The sequence below is a fragment of the Pungitius pungitius genome, unplaced genomic scaffold, assembly GCF_949316345.1.
Source record: "Pungitius pungitius unplaced genomic scaffold, fPunPun2.1 scaffold_44, whole genome shotgun sequence".
NCBI lineage: Eukaryota > Metazoa > Chordata > Actinopteri > Perciformes > Gasterosteidae > Pungitius > Pungitius pungitius.
In genome coordinates, this window is record NW_026909844.1 from 80,661 (window position 1) to 93,173 (window position 12,513).

At 46.3% G+C, this 12,513-nt stretch overlaps 33 non-coding genes across 33 annotated transcripts; 11 read left to right on the forward strand and 22 right to left on the reverse strand.

The window, feature by feature from the left end:
- The first annotated feature begins 116 nt into the window (after positions 1-116).
- Positions 117-188, forward strand: trnad-guc (transfer RNA aspartic acid (anticodon GUC)). Its single transcript has one exon. It is a non-coding gene; the product is annotated as a tRNA-Asp (tRNA).
- A 104-nt stretch (positions 189-292) lies between these two features.
- Positions 293-365, reverse strand: trnav-uac (transfer RNA valine (anticodon UAC)). Its single transcript has one exon. It is a non-coding gene; the product is annotated as a tRNA-Val (tRNA).
- A 461-nt stretch (positions 366-826) lies between these two features.
- trnav-uac (transfer RNA valine (anticodon UAC)) lies at positions 827-899 on the reverse strand. Its single transcript has one exon. It is a non-coding gene; the product is annotated as a tRNA-Val (tRNA).
- A 285-nt stretch (positions 900-1,184) lies between these two features.
- Positions 1,185-1,256, forward strand: trnad-guc (transfer RNA aspartic acid (anticodon GUC)). The gene has a single exon. It is a non-coding gene; the product is annotated as a tRNA-Asp (tRNA).
- A 104-nt stretch (positions 1,257-1,360) lies between these two features.
- trnav-uac (transfer RNA valine (anticodon UAC)) lies at positions 1,361-1,433 on the reverse strand. The gene has a single exon. It is a non-coding gene; the product is annotated as a tRNA-Val (tRNA).
- A 995-nt stretch (positions 1,434-2,428) lies between these two features.
- trnav-uac (transfer RNA valine (anticodon UAC)) lies at positions 2,429-2,501 on the reverse strand. The gene has a single exon. It is a non-coding gene; the product is annotated as a tRNA-Val (tRNA).
- A 461-nt stretch (positions 2,502-2,962) lies between these two features.
- trnav-uac (transfer RNA valine (anticodon UAC)) lies at positions 2,963-3,035 on the reverse strand. Its single transcript has one exon. It is a non-coding gene; the product is annotated as a tRNA-Val (tRNA).
- A 461-nt stretch (positions 3,036-3,496) lies between these two features.
- On the reverse strand, positions 3,497-3,569 carry trnav-uac (transfer RNA valine (anticodon UAC)). Its single transcript has one exon. It is a non-coding gene; the product is annotated as a tRNA-Val (tRNA).
- A 461-nt stretch (positions 3,570-4,030) lies between these two features.
- trnav-uac (transfer RNA valine (anticodon UAC)) lies at positions 4,031-4,104 on the reverse strand. The gene has a single exon. It is a non-coding gene; the product is annotated as a tRNA-Val (tRNA).
- A 460-nt stretch (positions 4,105-4,564) lies between these two features.
- trnav-uac (transfer RNA valine (anticodon UAC)) lies at positions 4,565-4,637 on the reverse strand. The gene has a single exon. It is a non-coding gene; the product is annotated as a tRNA-Val (tRNA).
- A 461-nt stretch (positions 4,638-5,098) lies between these two features.
- On the reverse strand, positions 5,099-5,171 carry trnav-uac (transfer RNA valine (anticodon UAC)). The gene has a single exon. It is a non-coding gene; the product is annotated as a tRNA-Val (tRNA).
- A 285-nt stretch (positions 5,172-5,456) lies between these two features.
- trnad-guc (transfer RNA aspartic acid (anticodon GUC)) lies at positions 5,457-5,528 on the forward strand. Its single transcript has one exon. It is a non-coding gene; the product is annotated as a tRNA-Asp (tRNA).
- Positions 5,529-5,632: 104 nt separating this feature from the next.
- trnav-uac (transfer RNA valine (anticodon UAC)) lies at positions 5,633-5,706 on the reverse strand. Its single transcript has one exon. It is a non-coding gene; the product is annotated as a tRNA-Val (tRNA).
- A 284-nt stretch (positions 5,707-5,990) lies between these two features.
- Positions 5,991-6,062, forward strand: trnad-guc (transfer RNA aspartic acid (anticodon GUC)). Its single transcript has one exon. It is a non-coding gene; the product is annotated as a tRNA-Asp (tRNA).
- A 104-nt stretch (positions 6,063-6,166) lies between these two features.
- On the reverse strand, positions 6,167-6,239 carry trnav-uac (transfer RNA valine (anticodon UAC)). Its single transcript has one exon. It is a non-coding gene; the product is annotated as a tRNA-Val (tRNA).
- Positions 6,240-6,700: 461 nt separating this feature from the next.
- trnav-uac (transfer RNA valine (anticodon UAC)) lies at positions 6,701-6,774 on the reverse strand. Its single transcript has one exon. It is a non-coding gene; the product is annotated as a tRNA-Val (tRNA).
- Positions 6,775-7,234: 460 nt separating this feature from the next.
- Positions 7,235-7,307, reverse strand: trnav-uac (transfer RNA valine (anticodon UAC)). The gene has a single exon. It is a non-coding gene; the product is annotated as a tRNA-Val (tRNA).
- A 285-nt stretch (positions 7,308-7,592) lies between these two features.
- On the forward strand, positions 7,593-7,664 carry trnad-guc (transfer RNA aspartic acid (anticodon GUC)). Its single transcript has one exon. It is a non-coding gene; the product is annotated as a tRNA-Asp (tRNA).
- Positions 7,665-7,768: 104 nt separating this feature from the next.
- On the reverse strand, positions 7,769-7,842 carry trnav-uac (transfer RNA valine (anticodon UAC)). Its single transcript has one exon. It is a non-coding gene; the product is annotated as a tRNA-Val (tRNA).
- Positions 7,843-8,126: 284 nt separating this feature from the next.
- On the forward strand, positions 8,127-8,198 carry trnad-guc (transfer RNA aspartic acid (anticodon GUC)). The gene has a single exon. It is a non-coding gene; the product is annotated as a tRNA-Asp (tRNA).
- A 104-nt stretch (positions 8,199-8,302) lies between these two features.
- trnav-uac (transfer RNA valine (anticodon UAC)) lies at positions 8,303-8,375 on the reverse strand. Its single transcript has one exon. It is a non-coding gene; the product is annotated as a tRNA-Val (tRNA).
- Positions 8,376-8,973: 598 nt separating this feature from the next.
- trnad-guc (transfer RNA aspartic acid (anticodon GUC)) lies at positions 8,974-9,045 on the forward strand. The gene has a single exon. It is a non-coding gene; the product is annotated as a tRNA-Asp (tRNA).
- A 104-nt stretch (positions 9,046-9,149) lies between these two features.
- Positions 9,150-9,222, reverse strand: trnav-uac (transfer RNA valine (anticodon UAC)). Its single transcript has one exon. It is a non-coding gene; the product is annotated as a tRNA-Val (tRNA).
- Positions 9,223-9,507: 285 nt separating this feature from the next.
- trnad-guc (transfer RNA aspartic acid (anticodon GUC)) lies at positions 9,508-9,579 on the forward strand. The gene has a single exon. It is a non-coding gene; the product is annotated as a tRNA-Asp (tRNA).
- A 104-nt stretch (positions 9,580-9,683) lies between these two features.
- Positions 9,684-9,756, reverse strand: trnav-uac (transfer RNA valine (anticodon UAC)). Its single transcript has one exon. It is a non-coding gene; the product is annotated as a tRNA-Val (tRNA).
- A 461-nt stretch (positions 9,757-10,217) lies between these two features.
- Positions 10,218-10,290, reverse strand: trnav-uac (transfer RNA valine (anticodon UAC)). Its single transcript has one exon. It is a non-coding gene; the product is annotated as a tRNA-Val (tRNA).
- Positions 10,291-10,575: 285 nt separating this feature from the next.
- trnad-guc (transfer RNA aspartic acid (anticodon GUC)) lies at positions 10,576-10,647 on the forward strand. The gene has a single exon. It is a non-coding gene; the product is annotated as a tRNA-Asp (tRNA).
- A 104-nt stretch (positions 10,648-10,751) lies between these two features.
- trnav-uac (transfer RNA valine (anticodon UAC)) lies at positions 10,752-10,825 on the reverse strand. The gene has a single exon. It is a non-coding gene; the product is annotated as a tRNA-Val (tRNA).
- A 460-nt stretch (positions 10,826-11,285) lies between these two features.
- Positions 11,286-11,358, reverse strand: trnav-uac (transfer RNA valine (anticodon UAC)). The gene has a single exon. It is a non-coding gene; the product is annotated as a tRNA-Val (tRNA).
- A 285-nt stretch (positions 11,359-11,643) lies between these two features.
- On the forward strand, positions 11,644-11,715 carry trnad-guc (transfer RNA aspartic acid (anticodon GUC)). Its single transcript has one exon. It is a non-coding gene; the product is annotated as a tRNA-Asp (tRNA).
- A 104-nt stretch (positions 11,716-11,819) lies between these two features.
- Positions 11,820-11,892, reverse strand: trnav-uac (transfer RNA valine (anticodon UAC)). Its single transcript has one exon. It is a non-coding gene; the product is annotated as a tRNA-Val (tRNA).
- A 285-nt stretch (positions 11,893-12,177) lies between these two features.
- Positions 12,178-12,249, forward strand: trnad-guc (transfer RNA aspartic acid (anticodon GUC)). The gene has a single exon. It is a non-coding gene; the product is annotated as a tRNA-Asp (tRNA).
- Positions 12,250-12,353: 104 nt separating this feature from the next.
- Positions 12,354-12,426, reverse strand: trnav-uac (transfer RNA valine (anticodon UAC)). The gene has a single exon. It is a non-coding gene; the product is annotated as a tRNA-Val (tRNA).
- Between the last annotated feature and the right edge of the window lie 87 nt (positions 12,427-12,513).

Consider the following 12,513-nt stretch of genomic DNA (forward strand, 5'->3'; position numbering starts at 1 on the left):
AGTTGAGGACTGATCAAACCCAGCCAGGACTGAATTTTTGCCGGAAGGGAAAGTGTTCAAGTGCGTACCTTCTCTTCACAACGGCTAGAAATCTGGCATAAGGATTTCAGAGTGATTCCTCGTTAGTATAGTGGACAGTATCTCTGCCTGTCATGCAGAAGACCAGGGTTCGATTCCCTGACGGGGAGAGTCTTCGTCAAACAGTAAGCGTATAGTCAGACTGGAAGTGTAGTCTTTTTTAATTGACCAAGTGAATAATTTTCTTTTGCAGACAGGGCGGGAAAAAGGTCAATGTTTCCGCCCAGTTTCGAACTGGGGACCTTTCGCGTGTAAGGCGAACGTGATAACCACTACACTACGGAAACCACAGCTAGGTTTCTTTTGAACATATGCCTGCTCTTTGCGGAAGATCTTGATCTGATGGCTTCATCATGACTTGACCTTCATCACTATGCTACAGTTTGACGTCAGTTCTAAAGCGGTCGGGATGAGAATCAATTCCTACATGTACGAGGCTGTGGCTTTCCGCTAGGAAGTTGAGGACTGATCAAACCCAGCCAGGACTGAATTTTCGCCGGAAGGGAAAGTGTTCAAGTGCGTACCTTCTCTTCACCACGGCCAGAAATCTGTCATAAGGATTTCAGAGTGATTCCTCGTTAGTATAGTGGACAGTATCTCTGCCTGTCATGCAGAAGACCAGGTTTCGATTCCCTGACGGGGAGAGTCTTCGTCAAACAGTAAGCGTATGCTCAGACTGGAAGCGTAGTCTTTTTTAATTGACGAAGTGAATAATTTTCTTTTGCAGAGAAGGCGGGATAAAGGTCAATGTTTCCGCCCAGTTTCGAACTGGGGACCTTTCGCGTGTAAGGCGAACGTGATAACCACTACACTACAAAAACCACGGCTAGGTTTCTCTTGAACATATCCCTGCTCTTTGCGGAAGATCTTGATCTGATGGCTTCATCATGACTTGACCTTCATCACTATGCTACAGTTTGACGTCAGTTCTAAAGCGGTCGGGATGAGAATCAATTCCTACATGTACGAGGCTGTGGTTTTCCGCTAGGAAGTTGAGGACTGATCAAACCCAGCCAGGACTGAATTTTTGCCGGAAGGGAAAGTGTTCAAGTGCGTACCTTCTCTTCACAACGGCTAGAAATCTGGCATAAGGATTTCAGAGTGATTCCTCGTTAGTATAGTGGACAGTATCTCTGCCTGTCATGCAGAAGACCAGGGTTCGATTCCCTGACGGGGAGAGTCTTCGTCAAACAGTAAGCGTATAGTCAGACTGGAAGTGTAGTCTTTTTTAATTGACCAAGTGAATAATTTTCTTTTGCAGACAGGGCGGGAAAAAGGTCAATGTTTCCGCCCAGTTTCGAACTGGGGACCTTTCGCGTGTAAGGCGAACGTGATAACCACTACACTACGGAAACCACAGCTAGGTTTCTATTGAACATATGCCTGCTCTTTGCGGAAGATCTTGATCTGATGGCTTCATCATGACTTGACCTTCATCACTATGCTACAGTTTGACGTCAGTTCTAAAGCGGTCGGGATGAGAATCAATTCCTACATGTACGAGGCTGTGGCTTTCCGCTAGGAAGTTGAGGACTGATCAAACCCAGCCAGGACTGAATTTTCGCCGGAAGGGAAAGTGTTCAAGTGCGTACCTTCTCTTCACCACGGCCAGAAATCTGTCATAAGGATTTCAGAGTGATTCCTCATTAGTATAGTGGACAGTAACTCTGCCTGTCACGCAGAAGACCAGGTTTCGATTCCCTGACGGGGAGAGTCTTCGTCAAACAGTAAGCGTATGCTCAGACTGGAAGCATAGTCTTTTTTAATTGACCAAGTGAATAATTTTCTTTTGCAGAGAAGGCGGGATAAAGGTCAATGTTTCCGCCCAGTTTCGAACTGGGGACCTTTCGCGTGTTAGGCGAACGTGATAACCACTACACTACGGAAACCACAGCTAGGTTTCTTTTGAACATATGCCTGCTCTTTGCGGAAGATCTTGATCTGATGGCTTCATCATGACTTGACCTTCATCACTATGCTACAGTTTGACGTCAGTTCTAAAGCGGTCGGGATGAGAATCAATTCCTACATGTACGAGGCTGTGGTTTTCCGCTAGGAAGTTGAGGACTGATCAAACCCAGCCAGGACTGAATTTTCGCCGGAAGGGAAAGTGTTCAAGTGCGTACCTTCTCTTCACCACGGCCAGAAATCTGTCATAAGGATTTCAGAGTGATTCCTCGTTAGTATAGTGGACAGTAACTCTGCCTGTCATGCAGAAGACCAGGTTTCGATTCCCTGACGGGGAGAGTCTTCGTCAAACAGTAAGCGTATGCTCAGACTGGAAGCGTAGTCTTTTTTAATTGACCAAGTGAATAATTTTCTTTTGCAGACAGGGCGGGAAAAAGGTCAATGTTTCCGCCCAGTTTCGAACTGGGGACGTTTCGCGTGTAAGGCGAACGTGATAACCACTACACTACGGAAACCACAGCTAGGTTTCTTTTGAACATATGCCTGCTCTTTGCGGAAGATCTTGATCTGATGGCTTCATCATGACTTGACCTTCATCACTATGCTACAGTTTGACGTCAGTTCTAAAGCGGTCGGGATGAGAATCAATTCCTACATGTACGAGGCTGTGGCTTTCCGCTAGGAAGTTGAGGACTGATCAAACCCAGCCAGGACTGAATTTTCGCCGGAAGGGAAAGTGTTCAAGTGCGTACCTTCTCTTCACCACGGCCAGAAATCTGTCATAAGGATTTCAGAGTGATTCCTCGTTAGTATAGTGGACAGTAACTCTGCCTGTCATGCAGAAGACCAGGTTTCGATTCCCTGACGGGGAGAGTCTTCGTCAAACAGTAAGCGTATGCTCAGACTGGAAGCGTAGTCTTTTTTAATTGACCAAGTGAATAATTTTCTTTTGCAGACAGGGCGGGAAAAAGGTCAATGTTTCCGCCCAGTTTCGAACTGGGGACCTTTCGCGTGTAAGGCGAACGTGATAACCACTACACTACGGAAACCACAGCTAGGTTTCTTTTGAACATATGCCTGCTCTTTGCGGAAGATCTTGATCTGATGGCTTCATCATGACTTGACCTTCATCACTATGCTACAGTTTAACGTCAGTTCTAAAGCGGTCGGGATGAGAATCAATTCCTACATGTACGAGGCTGTGGTTTTCCGCTAGGAAGTTGAGGACTGATCAAACCCAGCCAGGACTGAATTTTTGCCGGAAGGGAAAGTGTTCAAGTGCGTACCTTCTCTTCACAACGGCCAGAAATCTGGCATTAGGATTTCAGAGTTATTCCTCGTTACTATAGTGGACAGTATCTCTGCCTGTCACGCAGAAGACCAGGGTTGGATTCCCTGACGGGGAGAGTCTTCGTCAAACAGTAAGCGTATGCTCAGACTGGAAGCGTAGTCTTTTTTAATTGACCAAGTGAATAATTTTCTTTTGCAGACAGGGCGGGAAAAAGGTCAATGTTTCCGCCCAGTTTCGAACTGGGGACCTTTCGCGTGTAAGGCGAACTTGATAACCACTACACTACGGAAACCACAGCTAGGTTTCTTTTGAACATATGCCTGCTCTTTGCGGAAGATCTTGATCTGATGGCTTCATCATGACTTGACCTTCATCACTATGCTACAGTTTGACGTCAGTTCTAAAGCGGTCGGGATGAGAATCAATTCCTACGTGTACGAGGCTGTGGTTTTCCGCTAGGAAGTTGAGGACTGATCAAACCCAGCCAGGACTGAATTTTCGCCGGAAGGGAAAGTGTTCAAGTGCGTACCTTCTCTTCACCACGGCCAGAAATCTGTCATAAGGATTTCAGAGTGATTCCTCGTTAGTATAGTGGACAGTAACTCTGCCTGTCATGCAGAAGACCAGGGTTGGATTCCCTGACGGGGAGAGTCTTCGTCAAACAGTAAGCGTATGCTCAGACTGGAAGCGTAGTCTTTTTTAATTGACCAAGTGAATAATTTTCTTTTGCAGACAGGGCGGGAAAAAGGTCAATGTTTCCGCCCAGTTTCGAACTGGGGACCTTTAGCGTGTAAGGCGAACGTGATAACCACTACACTACGGAAAACACAGCTAGGTTTCTTTTGAACATATGCCTGCTCTTTGCGGAAGATCTTGATCTGATGGCTTCATCATGACTTGACCTTCATCACTATGCTACAGTTTAACGTCAGTTCTAAAGCGGTCGGGATGAGAATCAATTCCTACATGTACGAGGCTGTGGCTTTCCGCTAGGAAGTTGAGGACTGATCAAACCCAGCCAGGACTGAATTTTCGCCGGAAGGGAAAGTGTTCAAGTGCGTACCTTCTCTTCACCACGGCCAGAAATCTGTCATAAGGATTTCAGAGTGATTCCTCGTTAGTATAGTGGACAGTAACTCTGCCTGTCATGCAGAAGACCAGGTTTCGATTCCCTGACGGGGAGAGTCTTCGTCAAACAGTAAGCGTATGCTCAGACTGGAAGCGTAGTCTTTTTTAATTGACCAAGTGAATAATTTTCTTTTGCAGACAGGGCGGGAAAAAGGTCAATGTTTCCGCCCAGTTTCGAACTGGGGACCTTTCGCGTGTAAGGCGAACGTGATAACCACTACACTACGGAAACCACAGCTAGGTTTCTTTTGAACATATGCCTGCTCTTTGCGGAAGATCTTGATCTGATGGCTTCATCATGACTTGACCTTCATCACTATGCTACAGTTTAACGTCAGTTCTAAAGCGGTCGGGATGAGAATCAATTCCTACATGTACGAGGCTGTGGTTTTCCGCTAGGAAGTTGAGGACTGATCAAACCCAGCCAGGACTGAATTTTTGCCGGAAGGGAAAGTGTTCAAGTGCGTACCTTCTCTTCACAACGGCCAGAAATCTGGCATTAGGATTTCAGAGTTATTCCTCGTTACTATAGTGGACAGTATCTCTGCCTGTCACGCAGAAGACCAGGGTTGGATTCCCTGACGGGGAGAGTCTTCGTCAAACTGTAAGCGTATGCTCAGACTGGAAGCGTAGTCTTTTTTAATTGACCAAGTGAATAATTTTCTTTTGCAGACAGGGCGGGAAAAAGGTCAATGTTTCCGCCCAGTTTCGAACTGGGGACCTTTCGCGTGTAAAGCGAACTTGATAACCACTACACTACGGAAACCACAGCTAGGTTTCTTTTGAACATATGCCTGCTCTTTGCGGAAGATCTTGATCTGATGGCTTCATCATGACTTGACCTTCATCACTATGCTACAGTTTGACGTCAGTTCTAAAGCGGTCGGGATGAGAATCAATCCCTACATGTACGAGGCTGTGGTTTTCCGCTAGGAAGTTGAGGACTGATCAAATCCAGCCAGGACTGAATTTTCGCCGGAAGGGAAAGTGTTCAAGTGCATACCTTCTCTTCACAACGGTCAGAAATCTGGCATAAGGATTTCAGAGTGATTCCTCGTTAGTATAGTGGACAGTATCTCTGCCTGTCACGCAGAAGACCAGGGTTCGATTCCCTGACGGGGAGAGTCTTCGTCAAACAGTAAGCGTATAGTCAGACTGGAAGCGTAGTCTTTTTTAATTGACCAAGTGAATAATTTTCTTTTGCAGACAGGGCGGGAAAAAGGTCAATGTTTCCGCCCAGTTTTGAACTGGGGACCTTTCGCGTGTAAGGCGAACGTGATAACCACTACACTACGGAAAACACAGCTAGATTTCTTTTGAACATATGCCTGCTCTTTGCGGAAGATCTTGATCTGATGGCTTCATCATGACTTGACCTTCATCACTATGCTACAGTTTGACGTCAGTTCTAAAGCGGTGGGGATGAGAATCAATTCCTACATGTACGAGGCTGTGGTTTTCCGCTAGGAAGTTGAGGACTGATCAAACCCAGCCAGGACTGAATTTTCGCCGGAAGGGAAAGTGTTCAAGTGCATACCTTCTCTTCACAACGGCCAGAAATCTGGCATTAGGATTTCAGAGTGATTCCTCGTTAGTATAGTGGACAGTATCTCTGCCTGTCACGCAGAAGACCAGGGTTCGATTCCCTGACGGGGAGAGTCTTCGTCAAACAGTAAGCGTATGCTCAGACTGGAAGTGTAGTCTTTTTTAATTGACCAAGTGAATAATTTTCTTTTGCAGACAGGGCGGGAAAAAGGTCAATGTTTCCGCCCAGTTTCGAACTGGGGACCTTTCGCGTGTAAGGCGAACGTGATAACCACTACACTACGGAAACCACAGCTAGGTTTCTTTTGAACATATGCCTGCTCTTTGCGGAAGATCTTGATCTGATGGCTTCATCATGACTTGACCTTCATCACTATGCTACAGTTTGACGTCAGTTCTAAAGCGGTCGGGATGAGAATCAATTCCTACATGTACGAGGCTGTGGCTTTCCGCTAGGAAGTTGAGGACTGATCAAACCCAGCCAGGACTGAATTTTCGCCGGAAGGGAAAGTGTTCAAGTGCGTACCTTCTCTTCACCACGGCCAGAAATCTGTCATAAGGATTTCAGAGTGATTCCTCGTTAGTATAGTGGACAGTAACTCTGCCTGTCATGCAGAAGACCAGGGTTCGATTCCCTGACGGGGAGAGTCTTCGTCAAACAGTAAGCGTATGCTCAGACTGGAAGCGTAGTCTTTTTTAATTGACCAAGTGAATAATTTTCTTTTGCAGACAGGGCTGGAAAAAGGTCAATGTTTCCGCCCAGTTTCGAACTGGGGACCTTTCGCGTGTAAGGCGAACGTGATAACCACTACACTACGGAAAACACAGCTAGGTTTCTTTTGAACATATGCCTGCTCTTTGCGGAAGATCTTGATCTGATGGCTTCATCATGACTTGACCTTCATCACTATGCTACAGTTTAACGTCAGTTCTAAAGCGGTCGGGATGAGAATCAATTCCTACATGTACGAGGCTGTGGCTTTCCGCTAGGAAGTTGAGGACTGATCAAACCCAGCCAGGACTGAATTTTCGCCGGAAGGGAAAGTGTTCAAGTGCGTACCTTCTCTTCACCACGGCCAGAAATCTGTCATAAGGATTTCAGAGTGATTCCTCGTTAGTATAGTGGACAGTAACTCTGCCTGTCATGCAGAAGACCAGGTTTCGATTCCCTGACGGGGAGAGTCTTCGTCAAACAGTAAGCGTATGCTCAGACTGGAAGCGTAGTCTTTTTTAATTGACCAAGTGAATAATTTTCTTTTGCAGACAGGGCGGGAAAAAGGTCAATGTTTCCGCCCAGTTTCGAACTGGGGACCTTTCGCGTGTAAGGCGAACTTGATAACCACTACACTACGGAAACCACAGCTAGGTTTCTTTTGAACATATGCCTGCTCTTTGCGGAAGATCTTGATCTGATGGCTTCATCATGACTTGACCTTCATCACTATGCTACAGTTTGACGTCAGTTCTAAAGCGGTCGGGATGAGAATCAATCCCTACATGTACGAGGCTGTGGTTTTCCGCTAGGAAGTTGAGGACTGATCAAATCCAGCCAGGACTGAATTTTCGCCGGAAGGGAAAGTGTTCAAGTGCATACCTTCTCTTCACAACGGTCAGAAATCTGGCATAAGGATTTCAGAGTGATTCCTCGTTAGTATAGTGGACAGTATCTCTGCCTGTCACGCAGAAGACCAGGGTTCGATTCCCTGACGGGGAGAGTCTTCGTCAAACAGTAAGCGTATAGTCAGACTGGAAGCGTAGTCTTTTTTAATTGACCAAGTGAATAATTTTCTTTTGCAGACAGGGCGGGAAAAAGGTCAATGTTTCCGCCCAGTTTTGAACTGGGGACCTTTCGCGTGTAAGGCGAACGTGATAACCACTACACTACGGAAAACACAGCTAGATTTCTTTTGAACATATGCCTGCTCTTTGCGGAAGATCTTGATCTGATGGCTTCATCATGACTTGACCTTCATCACTATGCTACAGTTTGACGTCAGTTCTAAAGCGGTGGGGATGAGAATCAATTCCTACATGTACGAGGCTGTGGTTTTCCGCTAGGAAGTTGAGGACTGATCAAACCCAGCCAGGACTGAATTTTCGCCGGAAGGGAAAGTGTTCAAGGGCATACCTTCTCTTCACAACGGCCAGAAATCTGGCATAAGAATTTCAGAGTGATTCCTCGTTAGTATAGTGGACAGTATCTCTGCCTGTCACGCAGAAGACCAGGGTTCGATTCCCTGACGGGGAGAGTCTTCGTCAAACAGTAAGCGTATAGTCCGACTGGAAGCGTAGTCTTTTTTAATTGACCAAGTGAATAATTTTCTTTTGCAGACAGGGCGGGAAAAAGGTCAATGTTTCCGCCCAGTTTCGAACTGGGGACCTTTCGCGTGTAAGGCGAACGTGATAACCACTACACTACGGAAACCACAGCTAGGTTTCTTTTGAACATATGCCTGCTCTTTGCGGAAGATCTTGATCTGATGGCTGATCTGATGAGAATATAGTGGACAGTATCTCTGCCTGTCACACAGAAGACCAGGGTTCGATTCCCTGACGGGGAGAGTCTTCGTCAAACAGTAAGCGTATGCTCATACTGGAAGCGTAGTCTTTTTTAATTGACCAAGTGAATCATTTTCTTTTGCAGACAGGGCGGGAAAAAGGTCAATGTTTCCGCCCAGTTTCGAACTGGGGACCTTTCGCGTGTTAGGCGAACGTGATAACCACTACACTACGGAAACCACAGCTAGATTTCTTTTGAACATATGCCTGCTCTTTGCGGAAGATCTTGATCTGATGGCTTCATCATGACTTGACCTTCATCACTATGCTACAGTTTGACGTCAGTTCTAAAGCGGTGGGGATGAGAATCAATTCCTACATGTACGAGGCTGTGGTTTTCCGCTAGGAAGTTGAGGACTGATCAAACCCAGCCAGGACTGAATTTTCGCCGGAAGGGAAAGTGTTCAAGTGCATACCTTCTCTTCACAACGGCCAGAAATCTGGCATAAGAATTTCAGAGTGATTCCTCGTTAGTATAGTGGACAGTATCTCTGCCTGTCACGCAGAAGACCAGGGTTCGATTCCCTGACGGGGAGAGTCTTCGTCAAACAGTAAGCGTATAGTCCGACTGGAAGCGTAGTCTTTTTTAATTGACCAAGTGAATAATTTTCTTTTGCAGACAGGGCGGGAAAAAGGTCAATGTTTCCGCCCAGTTTCGAACTGGGGACCTTTCGCGTGTAAGGCGAACGTGATAACCACTACACTACGGAAACCACAGCTAGGTTTCTTTTGAACATATGCCTGCTCTTTGCGGAAGATCTTGATCTGATGGCTTCATCATGACTTGACCTTCATCACTATGCTACAGTTTGACGTCAGTTCTAAAGCGGTCGGGATGAGAATCAATTCCTACATGTACGAGGCTGTGGCTTTCCGCTAGGAAGTTGAGGACTGATCAAACCCAGCCAGGACTGAATTTTCGCCGGAAGGGAAAGTGTTCAAGTGCGTACCTTCTCTTCACCACGGCCAGAAATCTGTCATAAGGATTTCAGAGTGATTCCTCGTTAGTATAGTGGACAGTATCTCTGCCTGTCACGCAGAAGACCAGGGTTCGATTCCCTGACGGGGAGAGTCTTCGTCAAACAGTAAGCGTATAGTCAGACTGGAAGTGTAGTCTTTTTTAATTGACCAAGTGAATAATTTTCTTTTGCAGACAGGGCGGGAAAAAGGTCAATGTTTCCGCCCAGTTTCGAACTGGGGACCTTTCGCGTGTAAGGCGAACGTGATAACCACTACACTACGGAAACCACAGCTAGGTTTCTTTTGAACATATGCCTGCTCTTTGCGGAAGATCTTGATCTGATGGCTTCATCATGACTTGACCTTCATCACTATGCTACAGTTTGACGTCAGTTCTAAAGCGGTCGGGATGAGAATCAATTCCTACATGTACGAGGCTGTGGCTTTCCGCTAGGAAGTTGAGGACTGATCAAACCCAGCCAGGACTGAATTTTCGCCGGAAGGGAAAGTGTTCAAGTGCGTACCTTCTCTTCACCACGGCCAGAAATCTGTCATAAGGATTTCAGAGTGATTCCTCGTTAGTATAGTGGACAGTAACTCTGCCTGTCATGCAGAAGACCAGGTTTCGATTCCCTGACGGGGAGAGTCTTCGTCAAACAGTAAGCGTATGCTCAGACTGGAAGCGTAGTCTTTTTTAATTGACCAAGTGAATAATTTTCTTTTGCAGACAGGGCGGGAAAAAGGTCAATGTTTCCGCCCAGTTTCGAACTGGGGACGTTTCGCGTGTAAGGCGAACGTGATAACCACTACACTACGGAAACCACAGCTAGGTTTCTTTTGAACATATGCCTGCTCTTTGCGGAAGATCTTGATCTGATGGCTTCATCATGACTTGACCTTCATCACTATGCTACAGTTTGACGTCAGTTCTAAAGCGGTCGGGATGAGAATCAATTCCTACGTGTACGAGGCTGTGGTTTTCCGCTAGGAAGTTGAGGACTGATCAAACCCAGCCAGGACTGAATTTTCGCCGGAAGGGAAAGTGTTCAAGTGCGTACCTTCTCTTTACAACGGCCAGAAATCTGGCATTAGGATTTCAGAGTGATTCCTCGTTAGTATAGTGGACAGTATCTCTGCCTGTCACGCAGAAGACCAGGGTTCGATTCCCTGACGGGGAGAGTCTTCGTCAAACAGTAAGCGTATGCTCAGACTGGAAGCGTAGTCTTTTTTAATTGACCAAGTGAATAATTTTCTTTTGCAGACAGGGCGGGAAAAAGGTCAATGTTTCCGCCCAGTTTCGAACTGGGGACCTTTCGCGTGTAAGGCGAACGTGATAACCACTACACTACGGAAAACACAGCTAGGTTTCTTTTGAACATATGCCTGCTCTTTGCGGAAGATCTTGATCTGATGGCTTCATCATGACTTGACCTTCATCACTATGCTACAGTTTAACGTCAGTTCTAAAGCGGTCGGGATGAGAATCAATTCCTACATGTACGAGGCTGTGGCTTTCCGCTAGGAAGTTGAGGACTGATCAAACCCAGCCAGGACTGAATTTTCGCCGGAAGGGAAAGTGTTCAAGTGCGTACCTTCTCTTCACCACGGCCAGAAATCTGTCATAAGGATTTCAGAGTGATTCCTCGTTAGTATAGTGGACAGTAACTCTGCCTGTCATGCAGAAGACCAGGTTTCGATTCCCTGACGGGGAGAGTCTTCGTCAAACAGTAAGCGTATGCTCAGACTGGAAGCGTAGTCTTTTTTAATTGACCAAGTGAATAATTTTCTTTTGCAGACAGGGCGGGAAAAAGGTCAATGTTTCCGCCCAGTTTCGAACTGGGGACCTTTCGCGTGTAAGGCGAACGTGATAACCACTACACTACGGAAACCACAGCTAGGTTTCTTTTGAACATATGCCTGCTCTTTGCGGAAGATCTTGATCTGATGGCTTCATCATGACTTGACCTTCATCACTATGCTACAGTTTAACGTCAGTTCTAAAGCGGTCGGGATGAGAATCAATTCCTACATGTACGAGGCTGTGGTTTTCCGCTAGGAAGTTGAGGACTGATCAAACCCAGCCAGGACTGAATTTTTGCCGGAAGGGAAAGTGTTCAAGTGCATACCTTCTCTTCACAACGGCCAGAAATCTGGCATAAGAATTTCAGAGTGATTCCTCGTTAGTATAGTGGACAGTATCTCTGCCTGTCACGCAGAAGACCAGGGTTCGATTCCCTGACGGGGAGAGTCTTCGTCAAACAGTAAGCGTATAGTCCGACTGGAAGCGTAGTCTTTTTTAATTGACCAAGTGAATAATTTTCTTTTGCAGACAGGGCGGGAAAAAGGTCAATGTTTCCGCCCAGTTTCGAACTGGGGACCTTTCGCGTGTAAGGCGAACGTGATAACCACTACACTACGGAAACCACAGCTAGGTTTCTTTTGAACATATGCCTGCTCTTTGCGGAAGATCTTGATCTGATGGCTTCATCATGACTTGACCTTCATCACTATGCTACAGTTTGACGTCAGTTCTAAAGCGGTCGGGATGAGAATCAATTCCTACATGTACGAGGCTGTGGCTTTCCGCTAGGAAGTTGAGGACTGATCAAACCCAGCCAGGACTGAATTTTCGCCGGAAGGGAAAGTGTTCAAGTGCGTACCTTCTCTTCACCACGGCCAGAAATCTGTCATAAGGATTTCAGAGTGATTCCTCGTTAGTATAGTGGACAGTATCTCTGCCTGTCACGCAGAAGACCAGGGTTCGATTCCCTGACGGGGAGAGTCTTCGTCAAACAGTAAGCGTATAGTCAGACTGGAAGTGTAGTCTTTTTTAATTGACCAAGTGAATAATTTTCTTTTGCAGACAGGGCGGGAAAAAGGTCAATGTTTCCGCCCAGTTTCGAACTGGGGACCTTTCGCGTGTAAGGCGAACGTGATAACCACTACACTACGGAAACCACAGCTAGGTTTCTTTTGAACATATGCCTGCTCTTTGCGGAAGATCTTGATCTGATGGCTTCATCATGACTTGACCTTCATCACTA